The 18,606-nt window shown below is 38.9% G+C and overlaps 1 non-coding gene across 1 annotated transcript; it reads left to right on the forward strand.

Moving 5' to 3' along the window:
• The first annotated feature begins 17,826 nt into the window (after window positions 1-17,826).
• Window positions 17,827-17,899, forward strand: TRNAC-ACA. The gene has a single exon. It is a non-coding gene; the product is annotated as a tRNA-Cys (tRNA).
• Window positions 17,900-18,606: the final 707 nt, after the last annotated feature.

Genomic DNA, 18,606 nt, shown 5'->3' on the forward strand with positions numbered 1-18,606 from the left:
ATTTGATGTATTTTCATTTGGTAAAGTCTGGAGATCAGCAAAGCTATAATAGCTAGTACAGAGTCTAGAGTATACCCTTAGTGATGACAGGGGCCCACTGAAGACTTCTAAAATTATCATTTGCATGACTTCCCTCAAATGTATTTTTCTTAATTCTCTTCCTATTTATATCAAAATTGTTCCCTCATCCCACTTGTGTATGTGTGTGCTCATTTGCTCAGTTTTGCCCAACTCCATGACTCCATGGACTATAGCCCACTAGGCTCCTCTGTCCATGGGATTCTCCAGGCAAGAATACTCCAGTGGATAGCCATCTCCTTCTCCAGGGGATCTCCCCATCTGGGGGATCGAACTCATGTCTGCTGCATTGCAGGCTGATTCTTCACCATCTGAGCCACCAGGGAAGCCCCTCATACCTCCTAAGCTATATAAAAAGCAATTGTTTCCCTATTGCTACTTAAAGTTTACTTCAACTTCAATAAAACAAGTCTATATTCTGAACACAAAGAAATCAACTTTAACTATTTCTCAATCTTGGTGACTGGTCCCTGTCGTCAAAAGAGAACTGGAACTTGACCTGGATGGTTAGAACTTATATTTCATTTAGATGTGAAAGAGGTCAAATAATTCAGTAGTCACAATCATGTTTCCTTATTTTAAGCCAAGAAATGAATATATAAGGCAGGTTGCTAAAAATATGACATTGGTTGGACAGTACTATTTTTCACTATGGAATGACTAAGAAAAAAATACCACCTACTTACACTTATCACAAAGCATCCTACACGGAAGCAAGCCGACTTTCCTGGGCTGAGTGTCTTATTGATGAAACAAACAAACAAACAAACAAAACATTTTTAGAATTCTTTTAAGTGCCAACTCTCTTTTTGATTGAAATTGTAGAATAATGTACTATGAGACTTGGTTTAAGATCTCCACAGTGTTCGATCAACGACTTGTTTAAACACTTATGTGTTTTTCGGCTAGATTATCTCACCCAAGCACTGTACTTTCTTAATGACCTAATTGTATTATTCAGGGAAGCTTGTACCTTGCCTATCTAGGGCAAGTTTCAAGCTCTTGGTAGATGGAATTTTATTTAAATTGAAGAGATAAAATTAAGCAACAGTGACTGGACTACATTTAATTAACTCAAACAAGTACAATTATATTTATTGAAAAACTGTCTTATGCACCTTTAGGATTATTAACTATACAGTTTATAATTTTTGTACATTAAATGATAATTAGGAAAATATTCCAGAAGTATATTCGATTTTAACTTCTAGCTAATCATCCTGTTAAAGGAACAATTCTGACAAATAAAAGCTGGTATCAAAAGAATACTGCTAAAGTTGTAATGTCCTCCTGATATGTTTTATGTTTTTGATCTCAAAGCAAATTACAATTATTCACAAATATATGATTAGCATCTGAAAGCCTAATTTCTTGATTGCTAAATTAACAGAAATGAATTAAAGCTCATATTTCAAAAGCTAAGTAAAAGAATTGCCAAAGACATATGGGTTACTTAAACACACTATTTATTAAGCTTGATATCTCATAAACAAACACTGCAAAAAGCAAATGTATAAGTGCCAGCTCTGTAAATTAGTGGCATTCTCTGTTTCAGTGCGTAAGATAAGTAGCTTAAAAGAGGGCAACCCCAGAGCTAAAATAAAAGCTAAAGTTATTCTGTCAAATATCAGCTACTAAAGTACTCTGTAACTCAGATATTCCAGGGTAGAGGGTGCTGTCTCTAATATCAATATTCATTAACACCCACATTTCCAAAGCAGTCACCCATATGCTGGGTTGTTTGATGCTGTTTCTTCTTGAAAAACAAACACCAGGGCAAAATCCAGGGTAAAGTTATATATTTATTGGAGAAAGAAACAGATAGAGATCAAAAGGAAAAGCAAGACCAGAATACTTTGAGTGAGAATACTCTCCTTTCAACACTGATCTATTTCATCAGGCACTTGGGTGTGGAAGAGCAGATGAAACATGCTTGTCTTCATTAGCAAGTTTTATACACGTAACATGTTAGTTTTCCACCTGTAAATCTTTTAATATGCAGATTACACTTAGTTTTATAATAATGAGAGCAGTGGCTTAGCACCTAATTACTGGAGCTTACCTTTAGTTTAGAAACTTGCATAGGACAACACTATTTTACTAAACAGTACTTTAAATATCAGTATCCATGCATCCAACATAGCAAAAAATGTTTGTTTTTTAATCTCAAAAAAAGAAAAGAGTTTGGCACAAAGATGAAGAATTAGCAGAATCTTTCTTCCCTAAGACCTGGGGTGAGCAGGTTCAACTAATAAGGACACTAATGATCTAAGACTAAACTAAATGGAATTCTTGCAGTATCATGTACATTTGTTTGTCCATCAAATCCCAGTAAACGTTGTTTTTTATTTCATGTATTTAAAGCATCCCAGAAACTCAAGTACTTACGTGCATCTGTCTTAAAGTAAGCATCTTTGGATCATAGGAAGAAAAGTGAAGAAGCAAATGATGTCAAAAAATAAGTATCCGCAGCTTTTTTTTCTCCTCTCTCTCCAGTTACTACATGAGGGGCCCTTCAGCAGGAAGCCACCAGAAAATAACTTCAACTGGAATGGTCTAGAAATCCCAAGCCAATGATTTCCTCTGATAAGAGGTAATCCAGACAAGTGTTTACACATGTAGTTCACCCATCTACCTATCTTTACAAAGTATATATTCCAGAGTGTGTGTTAAAGTCCCCTTGTTCCAGAAGTGTAGCCAAACATGACAACACAAATTTTGTTTCCCAAACAGGAGGATCTCAACATTTTCTATAAGGCTTGACTACCTTTCCTCTCTTGCCAGTTTTGACTTCCCACAGCAGCTTGGCCCTCGTGTAATTTTTCAACACCCTCCACAGATATTTGCCTCTAACATCCCTTCATCTCTTCCCAGTGGGTCATTGCCAAAATGTTCCCTCACCTTTTGTGGCTTATCCACCCAGTCTAGCATATTCTGGCTGTGAGACGCCCTGAATAAGTGTGTAGTAGTTTGGAGGTTAAGGTGGGATCTTCTACTGAACTAAACAGAAATGTTCACTGTGGATTTGCTCTTTTAACTGATTCAAAAAAATTTAGTGATGCCAGGATTCAGAGGGAGATAAGCTAGCAGGGAAACTAATGGAATATCAGGGAAAGTGATGCCCCAAAAACCATTTTTCCCTTACATTTCCCACAAGAATAAGCTTGTTCCTGTGGCCTCCTTTGCAACTCAAATAAAACCTACCCTTCTCCCAAGAGACTGGGATGCTTTGGAAAAGGCAACAAGATCTTTCAATCACAAAGGCATTGCATCCTACCTTAGGTTAACAGAGAGATTATAGGAGACCTCTTTTCCAGGCCATGGTCTACGGATGGTGACCTTGGCCATAGCACAAACTTATTGTTTCCCAACTCTAACTAGAGCAGCAAATATATCTCCTCCCTATTTAACTTTTCCCCAACAAACTCCATGTCTTAAAGGAAGTGATGTCTTGGTTCCTGTGATCATCCTCCCCCAGGCCCTTCTTCTACAGTGAGAGGCAGGGCCAGCCCTCTCACTGTGCCTCCTTGCTCTCCTATGCATTTAGCATATGGATCTGGGGTGCACCTCCCAGGAGAACTGGGCTCCTGGGTGGGCATGCTGGTGGTCTGTGCTCAGGGCAGAGAGAGCAGGCTGCAGACAGAAACTTTTGCCCTCTACAGGGGACTTCTCCCATCCTTTCCTCCTCCTGGGCAAAATCCGTTTCCCTGATATTTCTGGGGAAACCTCTACTAGTGAAGTTTTCCCAGTTGGTGGGGGTGCGTCTAAAAGTCCACACCTGAGCAAAGAGTCCATCTGAACTGAATCTCTAGTATTAGAGACAACTCTCCGATGCAAGAGAAAACGCCTGGGAGGTAAAGAAGAGTGAAAAATAAAAAGGAAGGATGCTCCCAAGCATTGCCCCCTTTCCTGCTGTTTCATTTACCGTGAGCGGGACATTTAAATGATTTTGTGGATTTTTTTTTTTTTAAGTTGTTTTTCTTTTGGTTTTAACGGGCACTGCAGCGGTGCTCTTTGCTTATTTAAAGCTGTGCCCACAGACAGAGGGGCAAACTGTCAGCCTGAACGCTCCCGCCAGCCAACCCTTCTCGGTGGAAAGAGGGTGCGGCGAGGGGACCCCGCGGAGCGGCGTGGGGCAGAGGGGGTTCCGCGCGGGTCAGGAGAGCCGCTATTCCGAAGGTGGGAAGAGGGCAGAGAACCTCCCTGGGCTTCCCGCCCCCACCCCGGTGCAGCCCAGACCGGCTCCCGCCTCCCCGCCCCCTCCCCACTTCCCCAGAGCGGCTGGCGCGCTGTGGATGCTCCGGGCAGGCACGTTCTCTGCGCGGGTGTCGCCGGGCCAGCGGGGGAACCCCTCTGGTCCCTTCCATTGCGCCGGGTCCCCGCACCGCACACGAGTTCGCGCCCAGGGCAGTGCCGCTGTGGCTGAGACCGTGTCAGCGGTCGTGGGAGAAAAGGGGAGAAAAGGAAGAGCCGGGATGAAAACCAGCCATAGCTGCAGATAGTACCGAGAATCTCTGAGCGGAAATAGGCGGTCCCCGTGGGGGGCCGGAGGGGCCAGGCAGCTCGGAGCGGGAAGAGGAGGCAAAGTGGCCGCGCAGCTCGGGCAACTTTGCTGGGTAACCGGGTGGCAAGGGGCAGAGACCGCGCCGCCGCCGCCGCTGCCCCGGCGCGGTGAACGGACACGCGGAGCCGGGTCCGGTACCCAAAGTGATGCTGTAACTGAAGAGTGGAGGGAGGACAGGATGGCCGTGGCCGGGAGGAGCAGGCAGGGAGTGGACCCGGCCCGAGAGTGCACGCCGAGCCCCAGAAAGCCGCCCTCCATCCTCGTCCTCGGCCCTGGAAGGGGAGCCCGCGCCCGGGTACACTTCACCCCAAAATGCCCACTCGCCGTCCCACGGGGCCACCAACTATTCTAGCAGCTCGAGAAAGAGGCAGCTGGAAAAAAAAAAAAGAGAGAGAGAGAGAGAGACAGAAGAGCAAGAGAGCAGGCGAGCGCCAGCAAGGAAGGAACGGCGCCCGCTCCGAGCATCACGTACCTTGAGCTCCTCAATGTCCAGGTTTGTTGATCTGTCCATGGAGCGAAACTAAAGGAAGTGAAGAGGAACCGGGCAAGTGGGACCAAAAAACAATCTAGTCTCTTAGTTTCCAACCTAAACTCAGCTTTATCCTCCTCCAAGCCCTGGCAGCATCTCTCAGTCTCATTCTCCGTGATCACGCCGCCTCCACCGGTTAAAAATAATATAAATAAATAAATAATAATTGTAATTCACTTTGTTTGACTTCCTCAAAGATTTAGTGCCAGGTGATCTTTAACCGCGGTGCAACACAGCTCAGTCGAATCAAGCAGGGGGTGGGGGGAAAAAATCCACTCTATTTAAGATTATTTCTTCTTCTGCAATAAGCTTAGAAACCAGCGAATTGCTGCATCCCAAGAAAAAAAGCTGCTTCCCTGGACAGCATCATGCGGCAAATCTCAAGCAAATGTGTTCAAACTGAAGAGAAGAGTATATGATAAAAGCCTTCCTCCGCCAGCCTTACTCTGGTAGCTCATTTAGCACACGGAGTCCCAAGCTTCAGCAGTGATCAGTTTCCGTGGCAAGATAACCAAATCCCCCAAGTCCTGCCTAGACTTAAAAAAATGTCTTGCAGCTCTGAGGTATCCTCTCAGTGAAGAGGGGGTAAAGATAATAAAGTCTGAAGGGAACGTTCTCCTTTGAAGGTTATGCTAAAAGAGTTGAGAGGAATAGGAGGTGGCTTCCACAGAGGAGAGAAAAGAGAGAGAGAGGGAGAGGGGGGTTGCGGGGAGAGACAGAGGGAGAGAAAAAATTTTCCTCTTGCTTTGCTGTTTTACTGGCCTTCACCAGCAGGTGACTGACTTCACTTCTCTCTTTCCACAGCCAGCGCTAAGGGGATTTCTCTCATCTGTCAAAAAGCAACATTTCCTCTCCAGACAAATACTGAGCTGCTGGGTCTTAAAGACTGCCCTCTCTGCCTGGAATCCACTAGGTGACAAGCATCTGAATTCCTCTCGCGTGTTGCCTCGTCTTGTTCCCATAGATCTGGGAGAAACATGCGTGAGTGCTTCATACACGTCTTCACTTTACATCACTGCTGCTTTCAATGTCAGGGATTTTTTTTTTTTTTCAACTTAAGACTTTTAGAGAAAGTGACAAATAGAAATGTTGGAGGAAATTTCCTGTGCTGATGCTTAGAAAAAAAAGTACATTTTTTTACTTGGAAAAAGTATTTTTTAAATAGACCCTGATGGGTGCGTACACTTAGCTTGTAGGGTGTCGAAATGGGGAAAGGTCTCATTTTCTACATTTGAACGTCTTCGTGTAAAAGCTTGACTATCTAAAAATATTCTTTATTGAAGTACAGTTGATGTACAATATTATATAATTTAAAGGTATACAATATATTGATTCATAATTTTTAAAGCTTATATTTCACTTATAGTTATTTTAAACTGTTGACTATATTCCCTGTGTTGTACAATATATCCCTGTAGCTTATACATAATATTTTGTGCCTCTTAGTCTCCTACCCCCATATTGTCCCTCTCCCCTTCCTTTTCTCCACTGGAAACCACTGGAACAAATTAATGTGTGTTCTCTATATCTGTGGGGCTTCCCAGGCGGCTCAGTGGTAAAGAATCTGCCTGCCAATGCAGGAGCTGCAGGAGATAGAAGTTCGATCCCTGAGTCAAGAAGATCCCCTGGAGGAGGACAGGGCAATCCACTTCAGTACTCTTGCCTGGAAAATTCCATGAACGGAGGAGCCTGGCAGGCTATGGTCCATGGGGCCACAAAGAATCAGACACAACTGAGCAACTGAGCATGCTATATTGGTTTCATTATTATTATTATTATTTAATATTTATTTACTTGGCTGCACTGGGTCTTAGTTGCTGCATGTAAGATCTCCTTCCCTGACCAGGGATCAAACCCAGGCCCCCTGCATTGGGAACGTGGAGTCTTCACCATTGGACCACCAGGAAAGTCCCAAATCTGTTTCTTTCACGTTACATTCACTAGCTTGTTGTTCTTTTTAGATTCCACGTATAAGTGATACCATACAGTATTTGTCTTTCTCTATCTGACTTACTTCACTTATGAAAGCTTGACTTTAAGAGGGATTTAAACAATCCCCCCTTTTATTACGGCACATAAACTGGTGAAGCAAAAATGTTTTCGGATTCAGAAAATAACTGAATGATTATCTGTGTGTGTGTGTGTAGGATTTAGATGGTGTACACTAAACGTGTCCCGTCTTCTGTCTCCAGTCACCCTCTCTTACTTCATCTTTGTCCTCCGCCCTCGCTGTGCTCCGGCCCCACGGTCTACCCAGTCCACCTGCCATTTCTTCTGCCTCCCGGCTCTTTAACACCAGGTCCTGGCCTTCAGTCAGCACCCCAGCTCTCTCTCCCTCTGCTCTTTGCTTCATGAAACCAACGCCATCTCTTCAGAGAGGGTTCTCCTCAGGTGAGTCCCTCATACATCCCCCTCCTCTGTCATCTCTTTGTGGCAGTTATTTGCTTTTCCAGTATTCTGTGTGTTCATTTGCTATCTGTCTCCTCCAGTAGACTGACTCTAAGTTCTGGAGGGCAAGTGCTATACCTTGTTTATTTTGCCAATATACCCCCAAGAAGCCAGCACATGATAAACCCACAAATATGCCTGGAACAGATAAATGTGCATGGGAAGAATCTTTTATAATTGCTTCTGCTGCTGCTGCTGCTAAGTCACTTCAGTTGCGTACGACTCTGTGCAACCCCACAGACGGCAGCCCACCAGGCTCTCCGGTCCCTGGGATTCTCCAGGCAAGAGCACTGGAGTGGGTTGCCATTGCCTTCTCCTGTGTAAAAACCTCCATGATTTCCTCACTCCTCAATACACAAAGACCAGTTCTTCTTCTCCAAGTCTGTAGCTCAGATTTATAATCAAGCATGCGGAATTCTTTAGTTTTCACCTAGTCTATGGCTTAAACTTATCAAAGCTAGCTTTCCTTCAAACTTTGACTTGTGACTGTAGCTTTTGAGGGCTAACATCAAGTAGCCAATAGTCCACAATTAGTGGAGCTGAACTGCAGGTTCTCAAAATAAATTTTAAATGTTCACTTACAGAATTATTTTACATAATACATGATGAAATAGAATAAGGCTGCAGGTGGAGAGTAAATGAACTTATGTAAAATGTATAACTCTAAAAAAGAGATCTTTTCTAGAAATTATCAATAATGCAACATGAATTAACATCATTACATATGTTTCTTAAAAGTCAAGTTTTTCCATATAAAGTCATTTTACATTCCCTATCAGCTTATACTGCCTAATTTTAAAAAAATGAATATAATCAGCAACTTTATTTTGAGCATACTAACAAAGTGATAAATTTCTGAGATAACTTTAACATGTGCCACTGAAAAAAAGCTAAACACAGATATCTGTAAAAATAAGGTTTAATGTTTAAACACTATTCAGAAAGGAGAGACTCCAGAAATTTTCTTAGTAAGGCATAAAATTATAGCTGGAAGAAGTGATATTGTACTAAATAATAACAGAGAAGCATGATCGTATTTTTAAAGTTGTATATAGTCATATATATATAATGACCTTAACACATCTTTAGTAACATAAAAAGATATCCAACATTTGATGTTGTCCAGGCTGACATTATATGAGTTACAGAAACTATAAGTGATTTCCAAATCAGTTCCAAATTTGAGCCTAATTAAATGCCTACAAAGCAAGAGACTTCCAAGTCTTTTACTATTTCATGAATTCTCTTGCAAATTCATTAAGGTAAATAGTCTTAGAATAAAAAAATGAAATTTTATCACAAAATATGGATTTCTAAAACATATTTATGTAACTTTTCAAGGCAATCAGGACTCAATTCCACTTCAACTGGCATGTAACTAAGGAAGACAATGTGAGAAAATGAAATAACTTTAAATAAATTTGAAATAAGGCAATGTAAAGATGGAAAAGCAAACCAAGGAGAAGAGTATTATCTAGATGTCCTGAAATCATAATATCAAGATGAAGAACAGCTACCCATAGCTGCTCCAAGAGATCATGCTAGCACATGGCAGGGTGTGCAGAAGAAGCAAAAATCAATTTTAGCAGAGATGTATAATCCACATGCGAACTGCAAATAGCAATTACAACCCCCAGGCAGGGGGAAGGCGGTGTAGAAACACCTGCAGGTCATGAAATGTTACATTTCAGGATCACTCATCCATAAACACATTCATCAATGTCACCTTCTACCTTAAGGTATCAAAGGAAATTACACATGCCATTAGGAGCTTCTTTATTTTAACTAATTTACAGAAGAGGGAAACATATTATTTTTTCCAATAGACAGTTAATTTTTATTCATCATACATGGCTTCAAAACCCTTTTACAATTTTCCATTTTGTAGGCCTTTATATTCCCCTCTCCCAACTCTCAAGTCAAATTTTAAAATTGTTATGCTTTATATTTTGATTTTCTTAGTGTACTGTATAGTAAGATCACGTTTTATTTCAGTTTTTTGTAATTATTAAAGGGTTAAATAATATGTTATGAGGGCTTCCTTGGTGGCTCAGAGGTAAAGAATCTGCCTGCCAATGCAAGAGACATAAGAGATGCAGGTTCAATCCCTGGGTGGGGAAGATCCCCTGGAGAAGAAAATGGCAACTCACTCCAGTATTGTTGTCTGGGAAATCCCATATACAGAGGACCCTGATGGGCTACAATTCATGGAGTCACAAAGAGTCGGACGAGACTTAGGAACTAAACAACAAGGTGTTTTGATTCATTCAAATAGAGTAATAACTTATTTATATAGTTGCCCCTAGTAGGTTTCTAGTGATTACCATTTGTATTCATGTGATCTAGACACTTGTCACAGAAAATGTTTATTTCTCAGAAAATGTTATTCTTCATTCCATGATGTTTTAAAAAATATGTATATTATAAAAATATTCTGAAAATATAAAATATTTGCTTGTTTTTATGTTTATAGAGATAAAAAATGCAACAGCGTATATATAACTAGATGAGGAATAATAAATTCAATGAGCTATTAGCATTTAATATCATTTTGCAGTGGAAAGAATATCCTTTGGCTCTTCCCCAAAACGATTACCTCTATTATAACATAGATGTATATTTTTATTTAAAAAAATCAATGTTGAAATTATGTTACAATAATTTCTGCTCAACTTCAACTTAGTTCATGCTCCTACTCTAAATTTTCTTCAAGGAAGAAAAAAAATGGAAAAGAAAAATAGGATTAGCTCAGGCATCACGAGAAAGCAAAGGATAAAAAGAATAAAAGGACACATACCTTTTATGTCCAAAAAGAAGTCAGAATGTAGAATTAAAGCTACTAAAATATTGAATCAGGGAACATATTTATGTTCCTTTTAGATTTAATGGAGAAATCTATTCCTTTTAGATTTAATGGAGAAAACTACTGGTAGCTGCATATTTTTAGTTAAAATTATATTTAATTATTAGCTACATATGATTTTTAAAGTACTTCAGTTATGAGATCATATGCTTTGTATAGCACAGGTTATGAAAGATAATGCAGAATCTTCTTTGCAGAATTTAGAGATTTGTGATAAAAACAGTTTTTAAAGCATCCCGCAAACCATTATGTACTGTAGCTCAGTGTCATGAATATTGGTAGTTATAGTTGGAAGTTTTAAAAACAACCCACATCAAAATGCTAAACTTCATGTGGTATATAAGAAATAGAAACATAACAAATCTACCAAAAAAAAGGCCTGATCAAATGTGAATTAAAGGTAACAACAAATGACTACCAGTTAACACTATAATAGCAATAATTAAAACAAAAGAGAAGCATGCCAACACCAGTCAAATATCACATCACAATTACTGTGTATAAGTACAAATAGATGAGAAAGAAATGATGTCAAATTCTTCAACATAAAGGTACTGTTAGTCCTCAATGGACTTTCCTAACAGAAATGATTATCAATTTACCCAGAAGCTTTAAAAGGTTAGAGACAGTGAACTCTAAAATATAACCACACACCAAATAAAATGCAACTGAAGAATTTGTTAAATCACAACTATCACCCTCAGACCAACAATCTTTTACTATTAGAAAAAAAGGAAAATCTTTGGCTTCATTATTCATAATGACTGTATAAATTGGTTCATTTGATTTCAACAGCTCAATTTTTTAGCAAAGCTAATCTCTATAAACAGGCTTAATATCAAATAGTCTAAACGAAAGAAAGTGACTTTGCTGAAAATATTTTTTTTTATTCCAGCAGAATCCAAGACTGTTATGCCATCCCCCTACACACACAGTGAAAAACCAATATGATGCCTACAATAAAATCTTTATGAACAGTCAGTCTTTGAATGTGCTCTGGTAGCATCACTCTAACAAGAAATGCACGTGAGGACAAGGCCATGGATATGGTGAAAGATTGAGTAAAACAGTATTTAATTCTAAAAACAAAATATCTGAATAGCCGGGAGGAAATGAAAGTAGCATTTTCCTTGGATGGAGTACTTTGGTAGCAGGAAAAAAAAATACTGCAAGAAAATACTTAGGGTGATTAAACACTAAAACAAGTCCCTTACTTTCCATTAACTTCTAGTTTGAAATTTTTCCTATTCTGAGAATAACAAAAAATAATACCAGAAAATAGCACATTATTGTCTTTTCTGTTTTGTTCTCTTGGCATACAATTGTTCTTTGAAACTTGTTTTCAGGTAATTAATGTGAAATTTCTTAATTCCCACGCCTGCCATAAATCAAGTAAAATAAAGATTAAATGAATGAAATTTCATTTGATAAGGTAATCTCTTATGATATGTACCTTAAAGAATTATCTAGCTGTGAAGTTGATTTCTAAAGAATATAGTATTCCTAAAGAATCAAATTTTGATTGAGGTTTTTTTTTTTTTTTCCAGTTCTTTCTTCTTTTGTGGGATGTGGTAGGGTCCAAAGACTTTCCAAAGTTAAATTTTACTAGTACCTTTCAAATAATCAATTTCTTATTACCATCAATATGTAGTATTGTCCTGGATCTTTAAAACTTTGACAAATTTCTCCAAGAAGAGAATTTTGGTCTTTTGGTCATTGCTAACATTCTAATTGTATACAAAATGCTTCAAAGTTCCAAGAACAAAAAGTGAAAACATTAAAAAAAAAAAAACACTACAATTCTGTAGTGTTTAAAATTGTCATTGACTTGCTTAAAGTAAAACAGTAAACTAGGAAGGCAAAGTGGGGGCTTACGGGGGCTGTGAGTTAGCTGGAATCATCCATATTGGATGAAAAGTCTATGTTTACAACCTCAGTGCCACAACCTGCTTAATCCGCCATAGGAACATGGAAGCCCACGCGGCATGATTACCGCCTGGGTCTTTTTCAGTCTCCCCATTTAGGACTGTTGAAAGAACCCAGTTAGAGAGCACATATTTGGTTTTTAAAAGCTTAATTATGCATGACAGTTTTGTTCCATAAACTGATATATTCTTGATATTGAACCAAAAGTACATTCTCCATAAGCGTCAGCCTGACTAATACCATACGTCATCATGACAAGAGATTTTCTAAAGAGCCCAGGAATATCTATCCTTGTCCTAATTGCAAATAAAATTTCATATGTTTGGCAACAACTTTCATACAAGAAGGTGTTCCTTCCCACATGTTGGGTCCTAGCTTTTGCTTTTTCATTATTAAACTTTCTGCTCTGCATGCAGTCACCTTCATCGGTGAATATTTCAAGATTCGGCTTGTTTTCCTGGTGCTCCTCAGAATGTATTCAAATAAAGACTGCAAACATCTTTAATTTTTCAAAGTTGATGCATTTGAAAATCTATGTTTGAAAGGGTGAAATTTCCTAAAAACACAATTGGGCATGTGAATTTCTTTGATCTAGAGAATAAGGAATTTTTATCTATAATTAAGTATTTTTGTTTTCATTTATAAAGCATATATGGATAAAATTTGGGTTTATCAGAGGTCTGAACATGAAAGAATGAAACACCTTTACAGGTTTTTCTTTCAGTAATCCATTTTAGAAGCTGGCTTAGTATACTGTAGGTTGTAGTCACAACTATGGTAGTAGTTGTAAAACCATCTTCATAATTCTTTCTTACTGTATTATTCTTATTCATATGACAATCTTATAAACCTGTTTTTCTACCTGATTTTCTAATCTGGAAGCAAAATATAAATTTCCTATATTTCACTAAAAATTTATTTCACAAAAATACTTTTTCTAAATATATTTCATGAGTTGCCTTGCCTGCACACCTCAGAAGTTTATTCTGCATTTTATTATCCTTATTGTCCACATCTATAAGAAGGTTGGGGAATAGACTTTTCGGGGCTGGAACACTTTTGCAAGTCACTTCTTGCTGGAGATAATTTGGGAGCTGTATTCATTTTCAGCAAGGAGATCGAACCAATCAATCTTAAAGGAAATCAACTGAATATTCATTGGAAGGACTGATGCTGAAGCTCAAATACTTTGGCCACCTGATGAAAAGAGCTGACTCACTGGAAAAGACCCTGATGCTAGGAAGGATTGAGGGCAGGAGGAGAAGGGGGCGAGACAGCATGAGATGGTTGGATGGCATTATTGACACAATGGATGTAAGTTTGAGTAAACTCTGTGAAAGAGTGAAGGACAGGGAAGTCCGATGTGCTGTGGTCCATGGGGTCACAAAGAATCAGACATGACTTGGTGACTGAACAACAACAACATTTTCTAAGGCTGTCACTGCAGACAGATTATTTACCAGCTGAGCCACCAGGGAAGCCCAACAAAATACCCCTTGGTAGTTAAACAAAAGAAATGTATTTTCTCACAGTTCTGGAGGCAAGATGTCTGAGCTAAGGTGTCAGCACGTTTGGTTTCTTCTGAGAGACATGAGCGGAGAATCTGCCCATACATCTCTCCTTGACCTACAATGGGCCACCTTCTCACTGTGTCTTCATTTGTCTCTGTATATCCTCATGTCTCTCTGTGCGTCCCAATTTCTTACCATGATAAGATCTCTGGTCAGATTGGGTTGGGATCTCTGGTTAATCAACTTTTTAAAAGCTCTGTCTCCAAATGCAGTCACATCCTGAAGTCGTGGGGCCAGAGTTTCAACATGTGAATCGTGGAGGGGACACGATTCACTGCACAACAAAAGCTCAAAGTTGCTTGGTAGTTGGAATGTCCAATGTTAAAGGCCGTTTCTTTGGCAGTGAAATTCCCTCAAATTATCAGTAGGCTTATGATCTATTTCCTTCCATTTAATTTCATCTGTCAGTGACCTCTTCCAAATTTCTTTCCAAGATAAAACTCACAGAAGTGCACGGAATCTTTTCCTCTTTCTCAGTGTCCCCTTTGTTAAACTAGTAGGTGACTTATAAGACAACATAGGGACAGCTGACTTGGGTGGAAGACCACCCTTAATCAGAAGTTTGCCACACATCTACTGGACTTTTTTATTTTGGTCACGCCGCACAGCATGTGGGATCCTAGTTCCCACACCAGGGATCAAACCCAAGCCCCCTGCGTTGGAAGCTCTAAGTCTGAACCACTGGACCACCAGGGAAGTCTCGGGACTTTACTAAACTGATAAATGTTGCTGACCCTTTCGCACACAAAGCCTCTTAAAATTTCTTCTCTCTTACTTTGCAGGGTCTAAAAACAGTTGATATAGCCATCCTAGTGGTGCCGCAAGTTTCTGGACTGTCTCTATTCCTGTAACATCTTTTTCTTACAGTACTTTGCCAAAGGCAGCTAATTTTAGCGAATGCACACTACAAGTGCTTTTCCAACTTTTCCCTCTTGAGCTGAAAGCTTAGTAGATAAATGATCTGCCTTCCAAGTTATCATTGGCAACTGTCTTACCAGATTTTTGCCTGCTATAACAGGGTTCTCCAGCCTTTTAGTTTCTATTATCTGACCCCTTGTCATGGGTAACTGAGAAGTCAATACCACATTTTAGGTGTTTCTGGCTAGGAGTTAAGGAAAAGGGATGGACATTGGGGAGTTTTCTGGGAATAAGCCAGAAAATGGTGTACACCACTCCTATACACACTGCATTGACCAGAAGGTTGTCCCCCTTTCTGCAGGAGCCTGGGAAATGCAGTATTGTTAAGTGGCTGGAAAGGAATTGTGTGAGCACTGGCATTCTCCAGGGAATTTTTTGTACATTTGTTGGTTGTAAACCACAACCACACACACACCAAAAAAACAGAATAACACAAAATTACATTAACACTAAAATGCATATATACATACATGCATCCATAGTCTAGTTCTATAGACTTAAGTGCAAAAATGTAAAACTGAATAAAATATTAATATAGTTAACACTTTAATTATATAAATATATTTTGTAAAGCTATAAAGAAATGAATAGGTTTGGGAGATTGATGTGGTCGGCACACTTATTCACCACTGTGCTCATCATATCCCATCGGTTCACCTACCCATTGGTGTTTTCTTTCACAGACACTCACTGAAAACCATCCACCTCTCAGGCCCTGAGCTCTTTATTGTCTTAGATCCAGTAAAAAAAAAAAAAAAAAAAAAAGCCCCATCACTATTAACAAAAGTCAGCCCTTTGCCAAAGTAAAAGCCTGTAATGGGAACATCTCCTAATAGTTAAACAACCCATTAGGTCAGAAATGGAATGGTCAAGACAAGCAAAACAAACTGTTCCAAACATTCATTTCCAGACACTGTGCGTTCCAGCAAATTATCGGAGGACTGTTATGAACAAAGCACAAAAGGAATAGTTATGGCTTTGACTTTTCTGCATACCATCTCGTGTAAGCATAAAATTTTAGAAAAACTGGACCAAGAAACGATAAAGACAATGTTGGCAAATCTTCATTTTATAGGAAAAAAAAGATGCATACATAAATAGAATTATCGAAAGCAGAAAGTGCCAAAGCTAGGATTGAACTCTCTCCATGGACAGAATAAGAAATATTAAAATGGGGAACTACCTTGGAAGATACGAAAGTATTTGATAAAATAAGAAATTACAGTGTTAATAATGTTACTAAATATGATTATTTTATATAATTATCCATAGAGATTTTCCACACACAGGAAATATATCAACTATAAATAAATCAACATTCTTTTCATATTTTTCTTTCCCCCTCCAGTGTTTGGATCTATAGTTTTGTTAAAAATATTCCTTATTTACTTCTAATTTACATCATTTTCTTGCTCCAACTCTAAGTTGGATATTATTCAAATTCAGTATTGCTAGTAACTCATCATTGACAGATTTTCCATACCACTTTTAAAGGAAGTACTAGCAACATTTTCTTCTATTTATGGAATAAATACTATTACAAGACAATTCATACCCTTTTCAGCCATACTGCAATTCCCATGTCCCTCTTCTAAGCTCCTTCAGCAGCATTTTTTGTGTCTCCCTGCCAAGCTTTTAAACTTTTCAAGAGGCCCCCATTTGTCTAGCATTGTGTCTTGCAGAGAGTAAAAGTCTCAAAACTATTTATGAAATAAGTGAATCTGTATTCATATATAATCTCTCTCTCTCACACACACACAGACACACATATACATACACACATGGATGATAATAATAACAAGTACTCTACTGCTCGATGGCTGATTATTGATTCAGGGTTCTTAAGGTTTATTTTCCTACGTTTAGCTTTGAGAATGTATATGTAGTCAGACTTATCTTTTGGTGACAAACATGAGGAAGCCCAGATCTTTATTATGGTACTCAAAACATTTACTATTACTTACTGCCATATATTGGCGGCCTCACACAAATTATACATAATAATTTAAAAGTAAACATTATCACAGCTTGGTCAAATCATACTGCATCTTAGCATACTGGCATAGGAAGGGCAGAGTGATTGCAAAATTTGCTAGTTTCACATACTCCCGTCTAAGCCAAGAAGAGGGAATGAGGGAAGTTGTTCCAGGAATGTCAGACTACTGGTGGCATCTCAACAGGATAATTTTAAAAGTGAAATCAAGATTTGACTAATTTCTTTCATTAACTACTTTACTCTCCCCTACTCTTGCATAAGTTATTCGGCCTTGTCTCTTAGCGCTAATAATAAATGACCTAAACCACAAGAAGAATTTGTTATAAGGCAAAGTTCTACAAAGTTATTCAAAGTTAAAATTTTATCATCTTAACTGAAAAATAAGTACAAGAAGTATATTAAGAAAACAATGTACCTTCTTCAACGTATTTGTTTAATATGAGCATGATATCATTATCATATTATGAATAAAACCAAAAATATGAATATGAGTTGGGATTATTATTTTATTCATCAAGACATTTAACAATGTAAAGGAATAACTGAAATGTCATGATATGGTCAAGTCAAACAAAACCAAACATCCACTATCCTATGGCAATAAAACTAATTTCTGTTATAATCAGATGAATTTGTAAAACTCCATATTTGATCATCAGCTTATAATACAAGGGGCTCCTATTTAAACAGACTACCCAAAGTTGTCTATTCAGAGACAAAAACAAAAATGGAAAGCTTCTCTGTCATAATATTTGCCCACAGGGGAGGAATATTTTGGGTCCTTCAAATGCTTTTGAAGTAAAGGGTAAAAGATATGTTAGCGCTAAGAGTAGAGCTAACAGGAGGAGCCTTGGCTCCACGAACCAGGCGTGTGAATGTGGCTGTTGCTATCAATCTCCTTAAGTTTCAGTTTTACAACATCCTCAACCTACTTCCCTGGTGGCTCAGACGGTAAAGCATCTGCCTACAATGCAGGAGACCCAGGTTCAATTCCTGGGTCAGGAAGATCTCCTGGAGAAGGAAATGGCCAACCCACTCCAGTATTCTTGCCTGGAAAACCCCATGGATGGTGGAACCTGGTAGGCTACAGTCTATGAGGTCACAAAGAGTCAGACACAACTAAGCAACCTCACTTTCACTTTCAACCTACAAAATAAGGATATCATCTATCTTATAGATCTACAGTTTTGAGAATCAAATGAGATGATTCGGATAAAACTACTAACGAAGTACTAGTAAGGAATCACGGGCTTGCCTGGTGGCTCAGCAGTAAAGAATCCACCTGCAATTCAGGAGCTGCAGGTTCAATCCCTGGGTCAGGAAGATGCCGCATAGAAGGAAATGTCAACCCACTCCAGTATTCTTGCCTGGGATATTCCATGGACAGTGGAGCCTGGCAGGCTACAATCCATTGGGATTGCAAGAGTCAGACATAACTTAGCAACTTAACAACAACAACAGAATAGAATCATAGGTAAGCATGCTGTAAAATACGGTATGCTACAAACGCTGCTGCCATTATCCTAGTGGTACTGGTAGTAGGAGTAGGAACAGTAGTGGTAGCAGCAGTAATAATAGTAGCAAAAGGTAGTAAGATCTTAAGAGTAAGAGAAAAAAAAAAAAGTTGGGGGCAGACCTAAGGCCCATAAATATGAAACCCTTGCTTCCTATTCAGTCCCACCTGGGGACTAAATTCAGTATGTTTATATCAGC

The sequence above is a fragment of the Bubalus bubalis genome, chromosome 1 (assembly GCF_019923935.1).
Source record: "Bubalus bubalis isolate 160015118507 breed Murrah chromosome 1, NDDB_SH_1, whole genome shotgun sequence".
NCBI classification, from domain to species: Eukaryota; Metazoa; Chordata; class Mammalia; order Artiodactyla; family Bovidae; genus Bubalus; species Bubalus bubalis.